General features: G+C 42.4%; 1 long non-coding RNA gene across 1 annotated transcript; it reads left to right on the forward strand.

Moving 5' to 3' along the window:
- The first annotated feature begins 1,435 nt into the window (after positions 1 to 1,435).
- LOC144670317 (uncharacterized) lies at positions 1,436 to 18,515 on the forward strand. Its single transcript, XR_013573853.1, has 4 exons — positions 1,436 to 2,423; positions 14,839 to 14,905; positions 15,952 to 16,117; positions 16,865 to 18,515. It is a non-coding gene; the product is annotated as an uncharacterized LOC144670317 (long non-coding RNA).
- Positions 18,516 to 19,855: the final 1,340 nt, after the last annotated feature.

Below are 19,855 nucleotides of genomic sequence, written 5' to 3' on the forward strand. Positions count from 1 at the left end.
ATCAGCGTTCCTGCTTAATTACTGGTTTAAAACTGGGATAGTGAAGTTTCCTTCCTTGGGCCTTGCATCAGATGCCTTTTATACAGAAAACACGTTTGAGAGCCTCTGATTGTTTCCTTTATCCTGTTAGTAGCTGTTCGGAATTTAATGTGTTCAGCTTCCTGCTCATTCTGCCCTTACCGACCTTACTTAAGGTGAAAATTGTAACATTTCTGTGACCTTTCTTTGCCTCCAACATATTGTGGTCACTCATTGCCAGATGCTCATTTACTGTCAGAATATGAATTAATTATCTCTCTTTACTTATTACGAGATCTAATATAACATTTTTCTCTTGCAGGAGAGGTTAAATGACAAAAGAGTTGATGGTGCAAGGTTAAGGTAAATGGGCAAGTAACAAAACCAAAGATGTGTCTAAAGGAGGTGTGAATGATGGGATGATGAACAGCTGCCATTCAAATGCAAAAAACAAGAGAAAAATGTGAATTCAGGAAAAATATCCAATGGAAATGATACACAATGGGGATTTAGATTACATTCTCAAATTTTTGTACTCAGTGTTGAGTCTGGAAGGTTTTAAAGATGAGACACGGTTCATCGAGCTGACATTGAGATTCATTAGAAAACTGCAGGATGCCGAGGACAGAATGGTCAGTGTGAGGACAAGATGGAAACTTAAAATCACAGCCGTTCGGAAACTCAGAGTTGTAGTTGCTGACCGAGCAGATGTTCATCAAATCAATCACTGAAACTGCCTAACATCGATCAGACCACCATTGTGAGCAGTGAATACGGGGTGCTAAATTGAAGAAAGTACACATAAATCACTGTTTCAGCTGGAATAAGTGTTTTGGTGAGGACAGATAATATTCCATACCAACACTGCTAATTTACCTTCCTTTTCTCAACTGGTTATCTCTCCTCTCTGTGATTGACAGGGCCCTCAAGCATTTCTGTTCCATTTCGAGAGCTCTGCTCTCATCACTTCCCTCTCTCCCAGAACACCGATAGGCTTCCCTTGTCCTGACCATCCTCCCCACCATCTCCCACATTGAATGGATCATCCCTTGTCATTTCTTAGTAAGGCAGAGAATTGTTGCAGTTTTAAATCCTCTGCTCGAAATGGTGTTGCAAGTCTAATCAAAATAAACTTTCAAAAGTGAAACGGGTAAATACCGAAGTGAAAATATTTTAAGGCTATTGTAAAGGAGAAGGGGAGTGGGACTGATTTGTTGCTATTGAGCTGGCACAGAAACCATTAACACAAACGTTTCTTCCCGTGTCGCTGATAAAAACGAAATGGCGCTAAACGCTTCCCAGAATGCTCCGGGGATATAAAACGGCCTATCTCTACCAGAAGGGCCGCATTACGCAGGCGCACCTATGTCCACCGGAAATCCTGTCTACGCCGAGCATGCGCGGTACATCTCCCGGTAGCTGAGCGCGGTCGAGCGCCGTTTCAGTAACACCGAGTCTCAGCGGCTCTCAGAGCCCGAATCAGAGCCGCCGGGTCCCGCGGACGTGCGGCGAGGGACCCGGGGGACTTCACCATGAAGCCGATGTGCACCATCCCAAGCGCCGCTTCCCGATTTCTTCCCCCGTTTGCACCGAGTCTTTGATGCGGTAACAGAGAGGGTTGGGGAGGGTGATGCTGTTCATGTGGTTTACATGGATTTCCAAAAGGCATTTGATAAAGTCTCACACAACAGACTTGTGAACAAAGTTACAGCTCATGGAATAAAAGGGACAGAGCAACATGGATATGGGATTGGCTGAGTGACAGGAAACAGAGGGTAGTGGTGGATGGTTGTTTTTCAGACTGGAGGAAAGTTTATAGCGGAATTACCCAGGGGTCGGTGTTCGGACCCCGGCTCTTCCTGATATATATTGTTGACCTGCTCCTTGGTGTATGGGGCACCATTTCAAAATTTGCAGATGACATGAAACTTTGAGGTATTGTGAACTGTGAGGAGGATAGTGTTAAACTTCAAGAGGTCATAAGCATATTGGTGAAATGGGCCTCTAAGTTCGACCTCAGATTGACCCGGGGCCGGCCCTGGGGAGCATGCACACTCTAACTGCCGGGGAAGTCAGTGCATTTGATCGAGCCGTTTCTGGGATGCAGGGAATTGTGGGAACTGCAGTCACCATGGGCAGATGTTAGAAAGTGTTTTATTGCAGGTTGATTCTCAGTGACCCGAAATGTGTACTTTCCTTTCTCCACAGATGCTGTCTGATGTGCTGTGTATTTCCAGCATTTTCTCTCTTTATTTCAGATTGCCACTATCGACATGATGTTGTCAGTGAATTATTGCAGGTGTTGCTCACAAAACCAAGGTCAGAAACTCAAACTGACAAATGAGGAACACTTTTGAATCAGAATGGATGTTGGACGTGGAAGTCATTCCTTGCTTACTTTAAAGGTATGTTCTTGTTGGCTGATTTAGAACTGGAGAGGAGAAGATGATGGGTTTAACCGTGAGCACTTTTGAGAACAGTACGGCCCAAGCATTTCTGATATAAGGTCAATAACTGCTTCCTGTACAGTAACAGAGACTGACAGGAAGTATATTTCACATTCACATGTAACAGCAGAGAGTGACAGACGGTGTTAATTCCACCCACACTGATATATTGTAAGAGAGATTGAAGGAGAGTTAATTATTCGAATCATAGAATGATTACAGTACAGACGGAGGCCATTCTGCCCATTATGTCTATGTTGGCCTTCTGAAGGAACAAATCACCTCTTGCCACTTCACCACCTTTTCCACATACCCCTGCACATTTTTCCTTTTTGGATAATAATCCAATTCTCTCTTGAATTCCTTGAATGAACCTGCCTCTACTACATTCTCAGGCACTTCTCCTATCCACTCACTGCATGACGAGGTTTTTCCTCATGTTCCCACTGCTTATTTTGCCAGTTACCTTAAATCTGTGCCCATTGTCCCTCCACCTTTCCACCAATGGGATAAAAAGTCTTCCTGTCTGCTCTGCCACACTCGCAGTAACAGAGACAGACAGAAAATTAATTCCACATACATTCAGTAATGCAAATTATTAGACTTTTTATTCAAACGCACTTACAGTAACAGACTCTAACAGAGAGTTAATTTCACACTCAGATCCAGTAACAGACATTGACAGGAAGACAATTCCACAATCACGCACAGCAACCAAGACTGTCAGAAATTTAATTTCACACTTACTCACAGTAACTGAGACTGGCAGAGAGTGAATACCGCACTCACAGCATAATTGATCCTGACAAGTACAGAATTAATTCTGCATTCATGTACAGCAAAGAGGTTGACATGTAAGGTATGAATTCCACACCCACAGTCAATACCAGAGACTTAATGATAGAGATTTAATTCTTCACTCACATAACAGAGACTGTGAGTTAATATCTCACTCATATACAGTAACACAGATTGGCAGATGATGAGTGTGGAATTAAGTTTCTTGAAGTAGCAGAGCCTGAAACGGAGTTCTTTCCGTGGCCTGATACAGTAACTGAGACTGACAGATACAGAATTAATTCCACCTTCTGATACAGTGACAGAAACTGACAGAGTTAATTCTATATTCACCTACAGTAACAGATTATCATACAGAGTTAATTTCACACTCACGTACAGTAACCAACATGATTGGATGGAAAGCTAAATCCGCGCTTGCAAATGTGACAGAGATTGAAAGTTAAGCTTAACACAATAGGAAGGATCTGAATGCATTGGAGAGAGTGCAGAAGAGGTTTATGAGAATGATTCCAGGGATGAGGCACTTCAGTTATGAGGAAAGATTGGAGAAGTTGGGAGTGTTTTCCTTGGAAAGGTGAAAGCTAAGAGGAGATTTGATAGAAGTTTTCAAATTCATGAGGTGTGTGGATAGAGTAGATAGAGAGAAACTTCCCGCTCGTAAACGGATCGAGAAGCAGAGGGCATGGTTTTAAAGTGTTTTGCAAAAGAAGCAAATGCGAAGTGAGAAAAAACTTTTTCACACAACGAGTAGTTAGGTTTTGGAATGCACTGCCTGGAAGTGTGGTGGAGGCAGGTTCAACTAAGTCATTCAAGAGAGCATTGGATGATTATTTGAATAGAAACAATGTGCAGGGTTATGGGGAAAAGGCAGGAGATTGGCACTAAGTTAAAATGCTCAGAGAGCCGACACAATAGGCCAAATGGCCTCCTTCTATAGCGTAACAATTCTGTGATTCTGTGAATTCACACTCACAATAACAGAGACTGACTGATAGAGAGTTAATTCCACACACTCAGTAACAGAGGCTGACAAATTGTTTGTTTATTCCTCACTCACACACAGTCACATAGGCAGACGAATATGTGAGTGTGGAACTAATTTTCTTACTTTCACTCAGTCTCTGTTGTTGTAAGTTAATTCATCACTGAAATATTAATGGAAATTGACAGGTCCTAAATTCCACTCTCAGATGTCACAACAGAGACTGGGAAGGAGAATTCCACATTCACAGTAACCGAGACTGACCGATGGAGAGTTAATTCCACACTCACATACAGTAACAGAGACTGACATAAGGAGTTAATTCCATATTTTCATACAGCACGAGGCTGACAGAGTAAATTCCACACTCATATACAGTGTTTGAGAGTTAGTTCCACTCTCATAACCATAAAAGTGACTGACAGAGATTTAAATTACACACTCGCATTCAGTGAGTGATGGACAGAGAATCAATTCCACACTCACATGCAGATCAGACTGAATTAATTCCACACTGAAATACAGTAAAAGAGACTGACAGACAGAGGGTCAATTCCACACTGACAAATTAAAAATATAAGAAAGAGAAGCAGGAGGAGGCCATTCAGCCCATCGGGCCAGTTTTGACATTCAATAAGACCATGGCTGATCTGATTGTGGCCTCAAACCCACTCTCCCACCTGCCCTATAACCCTTGACTCTTCTGCCGATGAAAAATCTGTCTAACTCAGCATGAATATATGCATTGACCCAGCCTCCACTGCTCTCTGAGGTGGAGAATAACAAAGATTAAGGACCCTCTGAGAGAAGAAATTCCTTCTCATCTTCTTCTTAAATGGGAGATGTTTATTTTTAAACTGTGTCCCCTGGTTCTATTTTCCCCACAAATGGAAACATTCCTCTCAACATCTACCCTGTCAAACCCCCTCAGAATCTTATATGTTTCCATGAGATCACCTCTCATTCTTCGAATCTCCTATGCGGATTAGCCCAACCTGCTTAAACATTCCTCATAAGACAACTCCTTCATCTCAGGAGTCACTCTAGCACCTCTGTGAATTTCCCCCTATACAATTATATCCCCCTTTAAATAAGGAGACTCCAACATAACACAGGACTCTCGGTGTAGTCTCACCAATGCTGTGTAGCTGTAGCAAGACTTTCCTACTTTTATACTACCCCCCCCCCCACCCCGGGAATAAAGGCCAACATTCCATTTCCCTTCCTAATTACTCGCTGCAGCTGCACATTAACTTCTTGTGATTCATGTACAAGGAGATCTTGACCCCTCTGTACTGCAACATTCTGCAGTCTCTCTCCACAGTATTGAAGGAGGCCATTTGGCCTATCGAGTCAGCACTGGATCTCTGAAAGAGCTTTGTACCTAGTGCCATTCTCCTCCCTTGTCCCCATAACCTTGCACGTTCTTTCCTTTCAGGTAGCAATTCAATTCCCTTTTGAATATCTCAAGCAAACCTGCCTCCACCATCCTTTGAGGAAGTTTATTCCAGACTCCAACCACCCTCTGAGTGAAAAAAAAATTAAATTTTAAATGAAACTTTGAGTCTATCTCACATCACATTTACTCCTTTTGCCAATTATTTTGAGTCTGTGCCTTCTGGTTCTTGATGTTCTATTGAGTGGGAACAATTTGTCATTTATTTACTCTGTCCATACCCCTCAGGATCTTGAATACATCCCTCAATTCTCCTTTAAGCCGCCTTTTCTCCAGGGAAAACATCCCCAACCTCTCCAATCTATCCCCATGGCGACAGTTCTTTATCTTGGAATCATTCTTGTGAATCTTCTGTGTACTTTCTCCAATGCATTAACATCCTTCCTTAAGTATGACACCCAGAACTGGACACAGTACTCCAGATGAAGCCTAAAAAGAGACTTATAAAAGTTCAACATGACCTCCTTGCTCTTCACAGAATCACGGAATCTTGTACTCAATGCCCCTATTAATAAAGCCTAAGTTACTATATGCTTTATTACCTGCTCCCTCAACATGCCCGGCCATCTTCAATGACATATGTACATATACAATGCAGTCCCTCTGTTCCTGCACCTCCTTTAGAGGGTCTCCCTTTATTTAATACTGTCTCACTATATTTTTCCTACCAAAATGAATCACCTGACACTTCTCTGCATTGAACTTCAGCTGCCACTTGCCTGCCCAATCCACCAACATGTCTATGTCCTTTTGAAGTTCAAGACTATCCCAATCACAGTTGACAATGTTTCCAATCTTCGTATCATCTGCAAATTTTGAAATCATGCCTTGCACACCACAATCTAGGCCATTAATATATTTATCATTTGAATAATGTGTTGTTTTTCTATTCTTCCCATCAAATTTTCCCACATTGTATTTCATCTGCCAAATGTTTGCCCACTGATTTAACCTTTCTATATCCTCTTGCAGACCCTTTGTGTCCCCCTCACAACCTGCTTTTCCACCTATTTATGTATTGTCTGAAAATTTGGTGATGCTCTCCCCACTCATCTGAGTCATTAATATCGATTGTAAATAGCTGAGAACCCAGCACTGATCCCTGTGACACTCTACTGGTTACAGTTTGCTAACCTGAAATTGACTCTCTGCCATAGAGTAACAGAGACTGACAGACAGAGAGTTAATTACACACACATTATTATAGATTGACAGAGAGTGATTTCCACACACACGTAGTGTAACATTGATTGATAGAGTATTAATTCTGCACACACACACAGTAACAGATTGACAATGTTTGTGCCACACTGACACACAGTAATGGAGACAAAACAATTGAGAGTTAATCCCAGGCTGTCATACAGTAACAGAGACCAACAGATAGAGAAATAATTCCACACACATATAAAGTAACGGAGATTAATGTAGAGTTAATTGTGCACTCATGTACAGTCACAGAAACTGAGAGAGAGTTAATTCCATATTCAATTACGGCAATAGAGACTGAGAAAGAGATAATGCTGCCCTCATATACAGTAACAAAGACTGACAGTTAATTCCACTCTCACATGCAATAATAGAGAGAAACAGAGAATTATTGTCCCACTCACAAACAGTCATAGAGAATAACAGAGACAGAATTAATTCCACCCTCACATACACTAACAAGATGGACAGAGAGGTAATTCCACGCAGAAATGCAGTAACAGAGACTGATGGATAGAGAGGTAATTGTGCACTCGTACAGATTGGCAGATACTTGGATTTAGTTAATTCTAGATTCACATACAATAACAGAGATAGACAGATAGAGAGTTAATTCCACACTCTTGTACAATAAAAGTCACCTGGTTCTCGCTTGAAGATTTCACCTGACATGCATCATACAGTCTTTTCATTGTTTCATTAAATTTTCTATCTTTTTCTTCACTGAATGAGCTCTGGCTTTGTTTACCCTCCCTTTCCCCCCTCATTGGAATGTACCTAGTCTGTACCTGAAACATCTCCTCCTGAAAGATCACTCATTGCTCTGTTACAGATGTCTCTGTCAGTCTTTGGTTCCATTTTACTCTGGCTAAACCCCCTCTCCTCACATTGAAGTTAGTCCTCTTCCAATTTAGAAGTTCTACTTTTGATTGCTCCTTGCTCATCTCAAGCTTGTGATACGATGATCACTCTTACCCAAGGGTCCACCCACAGACACTTGGTTCACGTGGCCAACCTTGGCCCACCTCATTCCCCAGCACCAGATCCAGCAATGCCTCCTTCCTAACTGGACTGAGAACATTCTGGTCGAGGATTGTCTCCTGAACACATTTCAGAAGCCCCTGGATATCACCACTCTACAGCTCTTGTCGCTGGTTAAAAATAAGGGGTTGCCCATTTAAGACAGATGAGAATTTTGTTTCTCTGACAGGGCCTTGAGTCTTTTGGACTCTCGTCCTCAATGGTGCTGGAAGCAGAGTCTTCGAATATTTTTAAGGCAGAGGTTAATAGGTTCTCGATAGGCAAGGGTGTGGGGGGGAGGTGAAATCTTATCACGGGTAGGCATGAATGTGGAGTTGAGGTTACAATCAGATCAGCCATAATCTCATTGAATAGTGGAGCAGGCTCGTGGGGCCGAGTGGCCTCCTCCTGCTCCTAATTCATATCTTCCTATGTTCTTAGACACCTCTGTGATTTCCCTGAAGATTTGCTCCTCTATCTCTCTCTCTCACTATTTGGAGGCCGATTTAATATCCCCATGAGTCTGATCGTCCCCTGACTATTTCTCAGCTCTAACAAATGAATTCTGCCCATTTCCGGTCAAGGACATTGTCTCTTCCCAATATTACAGTGATTTCCTTAATCCCGCTAACCCACTTCCTTTTTTCCCTTCTCTATATTTTCTGAACAGTTTGTATCAGTGAATATTAAGCACCAGTCCTCACCATTTTTAAACCATGTTTTCGTCATTGTCTCTGCATCATCTTCCCACATGGTTATTTGTGCTTCTAGCTCAGCGACATTATTCACCACACTTTGTGCGATTACACACATGCATTCTAAACCTGTCCTGGTATTCCTCTTAGAATCCTTCTTCATCTACTCCTATTTTATATGGTCCTATTTCCTTCTCTAGTTATTTCTCTTTTCTACTTTGATATACTGATACCCACCCCCCCTGCCAATTTAATTCAAACCCTCCCCAACCACTCGAGTGAGCCTATCCATGAAGACATTGGTCCCAGTCTTGTTCAGGTGCAACCTGTTCCTTTAGATTAGGTGTTTCCTGCCCCAGAACTTGTCCCAATGTCCCAAGAATCTGAATCCCTCCCTCCTGCACCAGCCTCAAGCCACATATTGATGTTCCCTATCTTCACATTTCTACTCTCACTGGCACGTGGCACTGGCAGTAATCCCGATATTACTTCCTTTGAGGTCCTACTTTTTAACTCCCTCCCTCGCTGCTGGAATTCTGACTGAGGGACCTCAATACCTGTCCTCCCTGTGTCATTGATACTGACGTGTACCACAACCTCTGTCTCACTCCCTTCCCCCCGCAGAATATTCTGCATCCTCCCCGTGATGTCCTTTACGCTGGCACCAAGGAGACAACACACCATGTGGGACTCACAATGACGGTGACAGAAATGCCTGTCTGTCCCCCTGACTATGAAATCTCCAACAATTACTGCATTTCTACTCTTTGCTGTTCCCTCCTGTGCAGTTTCTTGCCCATTGATGCCATGGTCTGGACTGCACTCCTTCAGGGTGTCACCATTCCCAGCAGTCTCCAATGCTGAATACCGGTTTGACAGTGGCACATACCTGAAGACTCCTGCACTTTCTGCCTCTTACTACTCTTTCAATGGCCACCCATCTACTATCCTGAACCCGCTCTTTCCGTTTGGAGTGTTCACCTCCTGGAACGTACGATCCAGGAAACTCTCATCCTCCCTGATTCTCCACAGTGACTCCAGCTGCCCCTCAAGCTCGGAAATCCTGAGCTCGAGCTCAAGCAGCTGGAGACACTTCCTGCACATGTGGCCCCCAAGACACATGAAGTGTCCTGAGGTTCCCACATGGGGCAGGAACTGCAAACAACAGGTCTCAGCTGCCCATCCATGATCGAAAACAAACCTCTATTCCCTCTTTTAGAATCTAATTAGTACCTTGTTTAAATTATTAATTTTATTAAATGCCTCTCGACCTGCCCTGTACTAATACTCTTATTATACTTATACTTACTGTTATACTTACCCTGATTGTAATGTTTAATTTTCCAGCTCCTATTTATCATGCTCTGACTATTTATTTTATCCATGGCTGGTTTGCTCCAACCCTGCCCTCACAGCTCTTTATTCCAACCCCGTCACTCTTCCCTCCTTCTCTCTCTCTCACTGCTGCTCTCGGGCTGCTCTGCCACTGCTCTTTATCCACCCTCCAGCCTCACTCAGCTCTCTCCCTCACTCTCGGCTCCTCCACAGTCCCACGTTTCTGACTGTTTAGGAAATTCTCTGATCTTTGCTCCAAGGTGGATGATCTCATGTTGACCACCATCTGCCACAGTTTTTTTCACTCACTGAGTCTGTCAGTGATGCTTTGAAACTTGCTGCTCCCACCTACACTTCTAACCATGTCACCTAACCTAGTGCCATCAGCAAACTTGGATATAGTCTGGAAGTTATTAAAATGTAAAAGAGCTCTGGGAATGGGAATAGAACAGCCACCTGACGTGACAGAGAATCAGCTGTGTATGTATCCCTCCACCCTGAAAAACACACCGCTCACCACCACTTTATCCTTTCTTCCCCTTATTCAATTCTGTAACCATGCTGCCACTGCCCCTGTATTCCCATCTGCTTGAATTTTACTAACAAATCTATGATGTGGGATTTTTGCAAACCCTTTTGCAAGTCCGGACACACATCATCAACCTCACTCCCCGGGTCAATGTTGTCTGAAACTTCATCAAATAACTTCATTATGTATTTCAGTCATGATTTTCTGTTTACCAATCTGTGTTGGCTGTCATTTATCAACCCATGTTCTACCAAGTGACCAATTTTGTCCTGGATTCAATAATCTATTGAATTCTCTAAACCTTTCCCCACCACCAGCATTAGACTAACTGGTCTGTAGTTACTGGGTTTATCCCTCTGGCTTTACTGGGTTTGTCCATCTCTGGTGCTTTACCTGAGTGTGTGATTGGTTATTTAATTATCACTCGCCAGTCCTGTGTCAGGATTACATTAATTCTGTACATCAGTTTCTCGTCTCTCCTGGCCTATGTCAGCATGACATTGAATTTGTTTCACTCTGAAACGTGATCTGTGTGAGTCTGGCAGTCATTTTCCGACTGTTAGTCCTTGGCACTCTTTGGTAATATTTCATACATTTTGTATCTGCCAATCTGTGACACTGTCAATATGAGAAACATTCTCAAACTGTCAGTCTCCATTACTGCCTGTGAGCATTGTATTATTTCTGTGTCTGACAGTCTGTTGTTCTCCAGGTGAAATTGTAAATCCTGATGTTCAGAGAGATTTGAGTGAACTTGTATATGGATCATGGGAAGATAGCATCCAGAAATCAATGTGGAAGGCAGCTAGCATGTTAGACTTTATGACAAGGGGATTGGAGTACAACAGTAAGGAAGACTTACTGCACTTCCATACGGCTTTGCTGAGACCACACATGCAGCATTTGGCACTGTTTTTTGTCTCCTTATCTAAGGAAGGATATATTTACATTGGAAGTCATAAAATAATTGGTCGCTGTGATGAGACGTTTGTCCAGTGATGAGAAGCAGTGTAAATTGTTTTCATATTCTCTGGTTATTGGAAGTAGAAGTGATCTCATCCACGCGTGCAGGATTACAATGGAGCTTGACAGGTTAGACACTGAGAGGTTGTCTGTCCTGGCTATGGAATACGGACATACATATGAATTCGGAGCAGGAGTCGGCCACCCGGCCCCTCGAGCCTGCTCCTCCATTCAGTAAGCTCATGGCTGATCTGAATGTAACCTCAACCCCACATTCCTGCCTTCCCCGATAACCATTCACGCCCTTGTTAATCAAGAAACTATCAAGCTCCGTCTTAAAAATATTCAAAGACCCTGCTTTCACTGCCGTTTGAGGAAGACAGTTCCAAAGATTCTCAACCCTCTGAGAGAAAACATTCTCCTCATATCCGTCTTAAATGAGTGACCCCTTATTTTTAAACAGTGACCCTTGGTTCTAGATTTTCCCACAAGAGGAAACATCCTCTCCACATCCACCCTGTCAATACCCCTCAGGACCTTAAAGGTTTCAATTGAATCACCTCTTACTATTCTAAGTTCCAGTGGATAGAAGCCTAACCTGTCCTGCCTTTCCTCATAAGACAACCCCCTCCCCCCTTTCCTGGTATTAGTCTCGTAAACCCTCTCTGAAGTGCTTCTAACATATGTACATTTCTCTTTAAATAAGGAGACCAGTACTGTATACAATACTTCTGAAGAGGTCTCAGCAATGCCGTGTACAACTCAAGCACAGCCTCCCTACTTTTGTAATCAATTTCCCTTACAATAAATGATAACATTGTATTAGCTTTCCTAATTACCTGCTCTACCTGCACACTCACCTTTTGTGATTCATGCACCAGGACACCCAGATCCCTCTGAATCTCAGAGCTCTGCAATCTCTCACCATTTAGATAATAAGCTTATTTTTTATTCTTCCTGGTCAAAAGGAAAGATTTCACATTTGCCGACCTTATACTCCATTTGCCAGATCCTTGCCCACTCACAAAATCTATCTATGTCACTTTGTAGCCTCCTTATGTCCTCTTCACAATTTAGTTTTCTACCAACTTTGTCTCATCAGCAAATTTAGCAAACATTCCTCCGGTCCCTTCATCCAGGTCATTTATGTAAATTGTGAAAAGCTGGGGTCCCAGCACTGATCCCTGTGACACACCACTCATCATATCCTGCCAACCATAAAAAGACCCATTTATGCCAACTCTCTGCACCCTGTTAGCTAGCCAATCTTCTATCCATGCCAATATGTTACCCCCTTCACCATGAGCTTTTATTTAATGCAATAACCTTTAATGTGGCACTTCAACAAATACCTTCTTGAAATCTAAGTACAGTACATGGACTGGTTCCCCTTCATCCACAGCACATGTGACTCCTTCAAAGAACTCCGATAAATTGGTTGGACATGATTTCCTTCACAAAGCCATGTTGACCCTTGAATTTTTCTAAGTGCCCTGCTATAACTTCCTTAATAGCTTCTAAAATGTTCCCTGTGACAGATGTTAGGCTAAGTGGCCTGTAGTTTTCAGCTTTCTGTGTCCCTCCCTTTTTGAATGAAGGAGTTATGTTTGCTATTTTCAAATCTAATGGAACCTTCCCTGAATCTAAGGAAGTTTGGGAAATTAAAACCAGTGTATCAACAATCTCACTAACCACTCCTTTCTGGACCTTAGGGTGAAGCACATCCGGACCTGGGGATTTGTCAGCCCGCAGCCCTAACTATTTGCTCAATACCACTTCCCTGGTGATTGTAATTTTCCCCAAGTTCCTCCCTCCCTTCCATTTCCTGATTTACAGCTATTTCTGGGATGTTACTGGTGTCCTCTACAGTGAAGAATGAAGCAAAATACCTGTTTAATTCATCCACCATTTCCCTACTTTCCATTATCGATTCCCCTGAATCTAGAAGATGTGGGCACCATGTCAGCATAAGGGGTTGATCATTTTGGACTGAAATTTGGAGAAATTCTGCACTCTCAGCGTGTGAATATTAATACTTCTCTGTCCTAGTGAAATATGGATGCTTCATCCATGAACATATTTAAGGATGACGCAGACAGGTTATTCAGTGAATCAATGGATATGGGGTGTAGGCAGGAAAATCTAGTTAGGCAGAAGGTCAGGCCTTTGACCTTATTTTGTTTGCTATGATATTGCCCCTTAGTGAGTTATTTATTTGGTGTATTTCAATCTTTGGTATGATGTATGAGTGGTTCGGGTTCTGCAAGTCAGTCTCTGGTACTCAATCTGAGTGTGAATATCCTTTTATTTATCTTTTAGTCTCCCACTCTGAACAAGAGTGAGTGATTTTTTTTTCCATCAGTATCTGGTACTGACTGTCAGCTTGAGATTCATTCAACATCTGCCAGTGTTTTATATTCCATGTCAATGTGGAACTAATTGTGTTTTTCAGTGTGAGTAGTTGCAATTAATTCTGCATCTGTCAGTATCTGGAACTGAACAGGGCTATGGGATTCATTCTGTATCTTACAATCTCTGTTAATGAATGTCAGTAAAATTCATTTTGTGTGCATTATTTTCCGGTACTGGAATTGATGGCGGGATTTTATATTTAACTGTTATTCCCTGGTACTGCATGTGAATTTGTGTCACATCCTGTATCAGTCACTATCTTTGTGTGTGTCTGTATGTGTGTGCAGGGTTCATTCTGTATTTGTCAAAATCTGGTACTGAATGGGAATTTGTAAAATATATTTTAATATATGTCTACATCTGGGGCAGAGAGTTACTGTGGGATTAATTGTTTATCACTCGGTTACTGGAACTGTGTGTGTAAGTGGGATTCGTCCTCTATCTATGTGACTCGGGAGCTGTATGTGAGGGTACTTTACTTCCATATCTGTATTTAATAGGTATCTCAAGGGTGGTCGGCAAAACCATTTATTTCACATTGTAGACTGCAGTTCAGGGTTAACCTGATGATTGTGATTGGTTCTAAGATCACACATAAGCCAAATTGGGTAAGGATTGGGATGAGAGGTTTCCTTCCTGACAGGGGTTAAGATGTGAATCATTTACAACACCATGCCTGAGATAACTATTGAGTACAGATCCAGAATTAATCCCAGAGTCATAAGCAACATCAAAGATTGAGAACAATAAAATAAACCCCACATTCACACACAAAACTGGACATGGTGAACTACTGGACAAACCCTATACGTTACCAGGCACGGACAAACTGCACAATACACAGACAGCACCAGAGACAGACAAATGCAGAATGAATCCCACATCTCCGCCGATGCTGCCAGACCTGCTGAGTTTTTCCAGGTATTTCTGATTTTGTTACAGTTCCTTTTCCTGTCTCGATGTGTCCACAGAAACAGCAGGAGCCAATTTATTGTGGACTGGTGCCGTCTGCTGGCTGAACGTGAGACGTGCAAAGAGGTAACTTCTTTGGGGACATTTTAAATGAGTATGAAACAACATAAACATGGTGAGAATTATTGCAAAACAGTTTATCATTCAGAAACAAAATGCCAAAGATATAGTGTGTTTCGCGGTACTATAAATGCTGACTGTAATTTGAAGAAGTGTGCGATGGTGGTATAGTGGTGAGCAGAGCTGCCTTCCTAGTAGTTGACCCCGGTTCGATTCCCGGCCATCGCAGTAGTGATTTATTTTCAGCCTTACCCGTGGTCAGACCACAATTCCGGGCCCGCGGAGTTAATCTCTGTACTTTCCAAAATGAGATAAAGAACAACAGAAAGTGTGGGAAGATTTACAACAAGAAAATAATGGACTAACGAAATAAAATAGATCTAACATTTTCATCACTCACGTTTTTCGATCGTAATACTTGGGCCTTGGATGGAAAGACGCCTCACCTCCTCCCTCTCGCATATTTCCGATATGTGGATGATACGTTTGCTATATTTAAATCCGCAGCTGCATGTAACAATTTCCTTACATGTCTTTATGGGCTCCATCCTGCGCTCAAATTCACCTATGAAATAGAGCAGTCAAAATATCTCCCCTCCCTTGACACACTAGTTGAGAAATCTTCCAGAGGATTCTCTAGCAGGTTTACCGCAAGCCGACCTTCACTGGTCAATATACGCGTTGGGATTCTTACAGTCCCACGCTCTGTAAGATTGGTCTTATCGGCAACCTTGTAACTAGGATCCGAGCCATTTGTTCACCGTGCAAGCTTGATGCTGAAATCGGGCTCATCAAAGGCATCCTGCAGGGTAATGGCTCCCCTGATCAGATCATTTCGCGCTGTGTATCACACAAGCTCATGACCGGGACTAAGACCGTCACTTTCCACCCTGAAGTATATTCTCTATCAGTATAAATTGTTGTCTTCCCCTTATATTGGTTATCTTGCGAGTGTCCTGTTGAGTGCAGAAGGAAAAGCTTTGACATGTCTCTTTTTTTCATCCATTCTCAAATACATTGGCGCTAATGTTCAATTTGAAAACCTGTTTCAGCTCTGCCAGTTTGGCTCAGTCAATCTGCGGCCCATTTCCTCATTGATGTTTGAAAGTTGGTGAAATAGGCTGCTCTCTGATTGGTTACAAAAACCACCCAATGAGATTCCGAACACATTGACCATTCAGAAGTGGCCAACTGCATTCCCCAGAAGATCGGGGAAGGGTGAGTGCGGGAGGAATTCTTCATTCGTGGTGTAAGTGTGTGTAAGATTGTAGAAAGACCGGCGGTGGAGCCCAGGACAAAGCCAAAGCCAAGTCTCGCTCCTCCCGGGCTGGACTGCAGCTCCCCGCGGGCCGTGTTCACAGGCTCCTGAGAAAGAGCAGCTATGCTGAGCGTGTGGCTGCTGGAGCGCTCCGCTCTTCCGATTGTAACATTCCCGGCCGCTTTCAGGGGACAGGATCAGAAATCAGCCGTTTCTCTCTGTCCCGATGAAGCCTGTGTGAAGGAGTCGGTTGGTAACCTATGTTATTGCGTTTCCAGTGAGCTGAGATTGGCTCTGTTTTAAATCGCTGCTTTGTTACCGCCGGTTACAGATAAGAGATTGACAAATTTAATCTGTTCCTAAAATAGCGCCAGGATTCTGTGACACAAAATGCAATATTACAGCTCCTAAAGTGTGAGATTAAAATTGCCCAGAAATTAAGCCGTTCGGCTGTTATTTATTTTTCCCTCAAATTGGCGGGCTTTTCGAGTTTGAAAATATAAGCCAATCGGCACTTCCAATTCCTGCTACCTGGCTCTCCGATTGGTTGAAAATTTAGATTGAGAATGGACTGACCAATCAGAGCTAGAGCCTGGCTAAAGCCTCTCAAACCATTCACAATGATTATTTATGGAGGTTAAACTGATGGAATCTGTATCTTCCACCCCACCTGTACTTGAGTCCTAAAATAGACTTTTTTCCAACAGGCAAATAATTGAAGGAACCAGAATAAATATGGTGTTTCCTCCAGCCAAGCTAGAATGAAGATTCCCGCCAGCTCTTCCCACACAGTCCGTACATTATCACTGACAGAGCGCAGACACAGACAGGACATCAATTTCACAGTCTCAGACAGCAGAAATAGTTCCAGAGTCACACTTTCCATCCATCAATCAAACAGTGCAGGAGAGACAGACGTTGTTCCAATGTTACCTCGACTTAGAACCACAGGCGGGTAGTCCACATTCTCACCCACGATACAGTTTTCACCAGGTCAATCCCACAATAGGACAGCCTCAGCTACAAACTGAATGTCAAATAAAACTGATGCACGTTTCCAATTTCAAGTTTACTGTCTTAACCTTAATAATGTACACTGAGATTCATGTTATGCACCGGTCCAATATTTGCACACATAATTAGTTTATAAATTGCGGTATTAATTCCCACATTGTGTCCTGACACATACATTAGATGCAAATCCAAACCTTAAGTGCATTATCAGTCTGAGATATTCTGAAAGTGAGTATAACCTGAGATCCAAAGTCAGATTGTAGTTAAAACTCACCCTGATTAAGAAACTGAGATACAATATTAATTTGATGAGTATGGATTGAGCTATAAACTACATGCTAATTCTAAATCCTCACACAGTGTCAAATTAAAGATACTTTACCAATTCAGGACTGGGCTCCATTTTGCATTTGTGTGGAAATTCTAACTCAGAATCAGACACAATGCCACATATCAAATCGTTTTGTACAAGCTGGAGTTACACTTGCGGACCACTCCAGGATCAGATTAAAGGATACATTATCTTTCACAATTGTGTGCACAGTGACAGAGATTTAATACCATTGTTTGCTTTAAACCTACCATATCAGTGGCCTTTTGTTCTGCTGGAAAGGTATGTGGCGAGAATCCAAACTTATAATTAGTCCCAGAGACTGAAGGTTATATAATGCATCCCACACTCACACAGAGAATAATTCTCAGGCACATTTTCAGTGCCAGATGCTGAAAGATACAGGCTGGTCACTGCACTCACTCACAATAGCTGAATCTGAGTGATACTAAATAAATATGACACACCAATTGTACCACTGAGAGATTTAGAAAGAGTCCAAGAATCACATAGAGTAACAGATGCTGACAGATACAAATGGGAGATCACACACTAACACACACACAATAAATTCCACTTTCACATACACTACCAATGATTGAAAAACACCAATTGAACCTCACAATTTTTTATACCAAAGTTTGACAGACGTGATACAGAATGAATCTCATGCTCACAAACAACCAAGTGATGAAAGAAACATATGATTCCCACACTTCCTTTACAATATCACAGATACAGAGTGCCATTGACAGATCTGTATTGAATCTTACGCTCACGCACGTTACGAGGGTCTGACATGTATGTAACGGATACAGAATGGATACTACACTCAAAATCCTGACTTGGAAATATTTCGCTGTTCCTTCACTCACTGGGTCAAAATCCTGGAACTGCCTTCCGAATAGTACTGAGGATGTACCTACACCACATGCACTGCAGTGCTCACCACCACCTTCTCAAGGGCAACTAATGATGGAGAATAACTGCTGGCCTAGCCAGCGAAGCCAACATCCCACAAATGAATAAAAAAAGGGCACCAAAGACTTCAGATTCAGAATGATTTCCACGTTCACATACAGAAGTACTGATTGATAGAGCTAAACACACACACAGACCAGTAAGAGATTCAGAATGAGTCCCAAGCTCATTTGCATTACCAGAAAGTGACTGAGAACAAAACACTTGCACACCTGCAGTTCTACTGGCAGGCTCAAAAAGTGTCCAGACGCACATACAATACCAGAAAATGCAATATGCAGTCTGAATATGACACAGGTATATTGTACCAGAGAATGAGAGACACAGAATAACTCCACCACTCACTTTCAGCTCCAGAAGCTGACTGATAGAGCAAAATCCTTCCACATACAGTTCCACTGACACTTTCAGAATGTAACCCACCTCTCTCAGTATCAGAAAATACTGACACAGATAGGAATGGAATATAACACAAAAAAAACTGTCCAAGAGAGTGACTGTTACAGAATAAATCCAAACATATTGGCAGATCCACTGACAATGTCTCCACACTCACATACAGTAACCAAGACTGACAGGTTCAGAATGTCTCTCAGTTTCACACAGTACCAGTGAGTGACATAGATATTGAATCCCACATTTACAAAATGGGCCAGAAAAGGCCAGTGAAGAATGTATCTCACTCTCAAATACAAAACAACAATCTGACGGTTTCAGCACAACATTATAACTTCTGCTTGGTATAACAAAATATTATGAAATGTCATCTTCACCGTTAGTAATTCCAAATACCTCCCTTCGCCGTCCAATAAAATGTGAACGGTTCTTGTCTGTCCTGTCGCTGTCTGAGTGTGCTGACATCTACTGGCCAGAGCTGAGAAGTGCACCAGAGCGGAACTTTTTTTTATATTCAATGGATGTGGGATTCGCTGGCTCGGCCATCATATTTATACAACCGGGAACACGTTTGTACTGCAGGGAAGCATTTTACACAACAACAAAGAACATTTCTCAACACCAGAGAGCACAATTCCACAGCAGGAAATATATTCTAAACATGTGAAACACTTTAAAACTATAATGGAACAGCAGACATTAACAGCCATGCAGCAGAGTGGCGCAGCGGAAGCGTGCTGGGCCCATAACACAGAGGTCGATGGATCGAAACCACCTTATGCTATTAACATTCTCATTAATGCCAAAAGGGAGCATTTTCTGTTGCCCACAAGCATATCCGTTATTTGCATCAGCTTCCTGCAAAAAATTCAATATGCCATTTAGTCACAGCCGGACACAAGCTGTAAATGCTGTGAACACATCCGAGCCAATTCCCTCAGCCCATTGACCCCAAAGAACTGGCACAGACGCAAAT

The sequence above is a fragment of the Cetorhinus maximus genome, chromosome 31 (genome assembly GCF_964194155.1).
Source record: "Cetorhinus maximus chromosome 31, sCetMax3.hap1.1, whole genome shotgun sequence".
NCBI classification, from domain to species: Eukaryota; Metazoa; Chordata; class Chondrichthyes; order Lamniformes; family Cetorhinidae; genus Cetorhinus; species Cetorhinus maximus.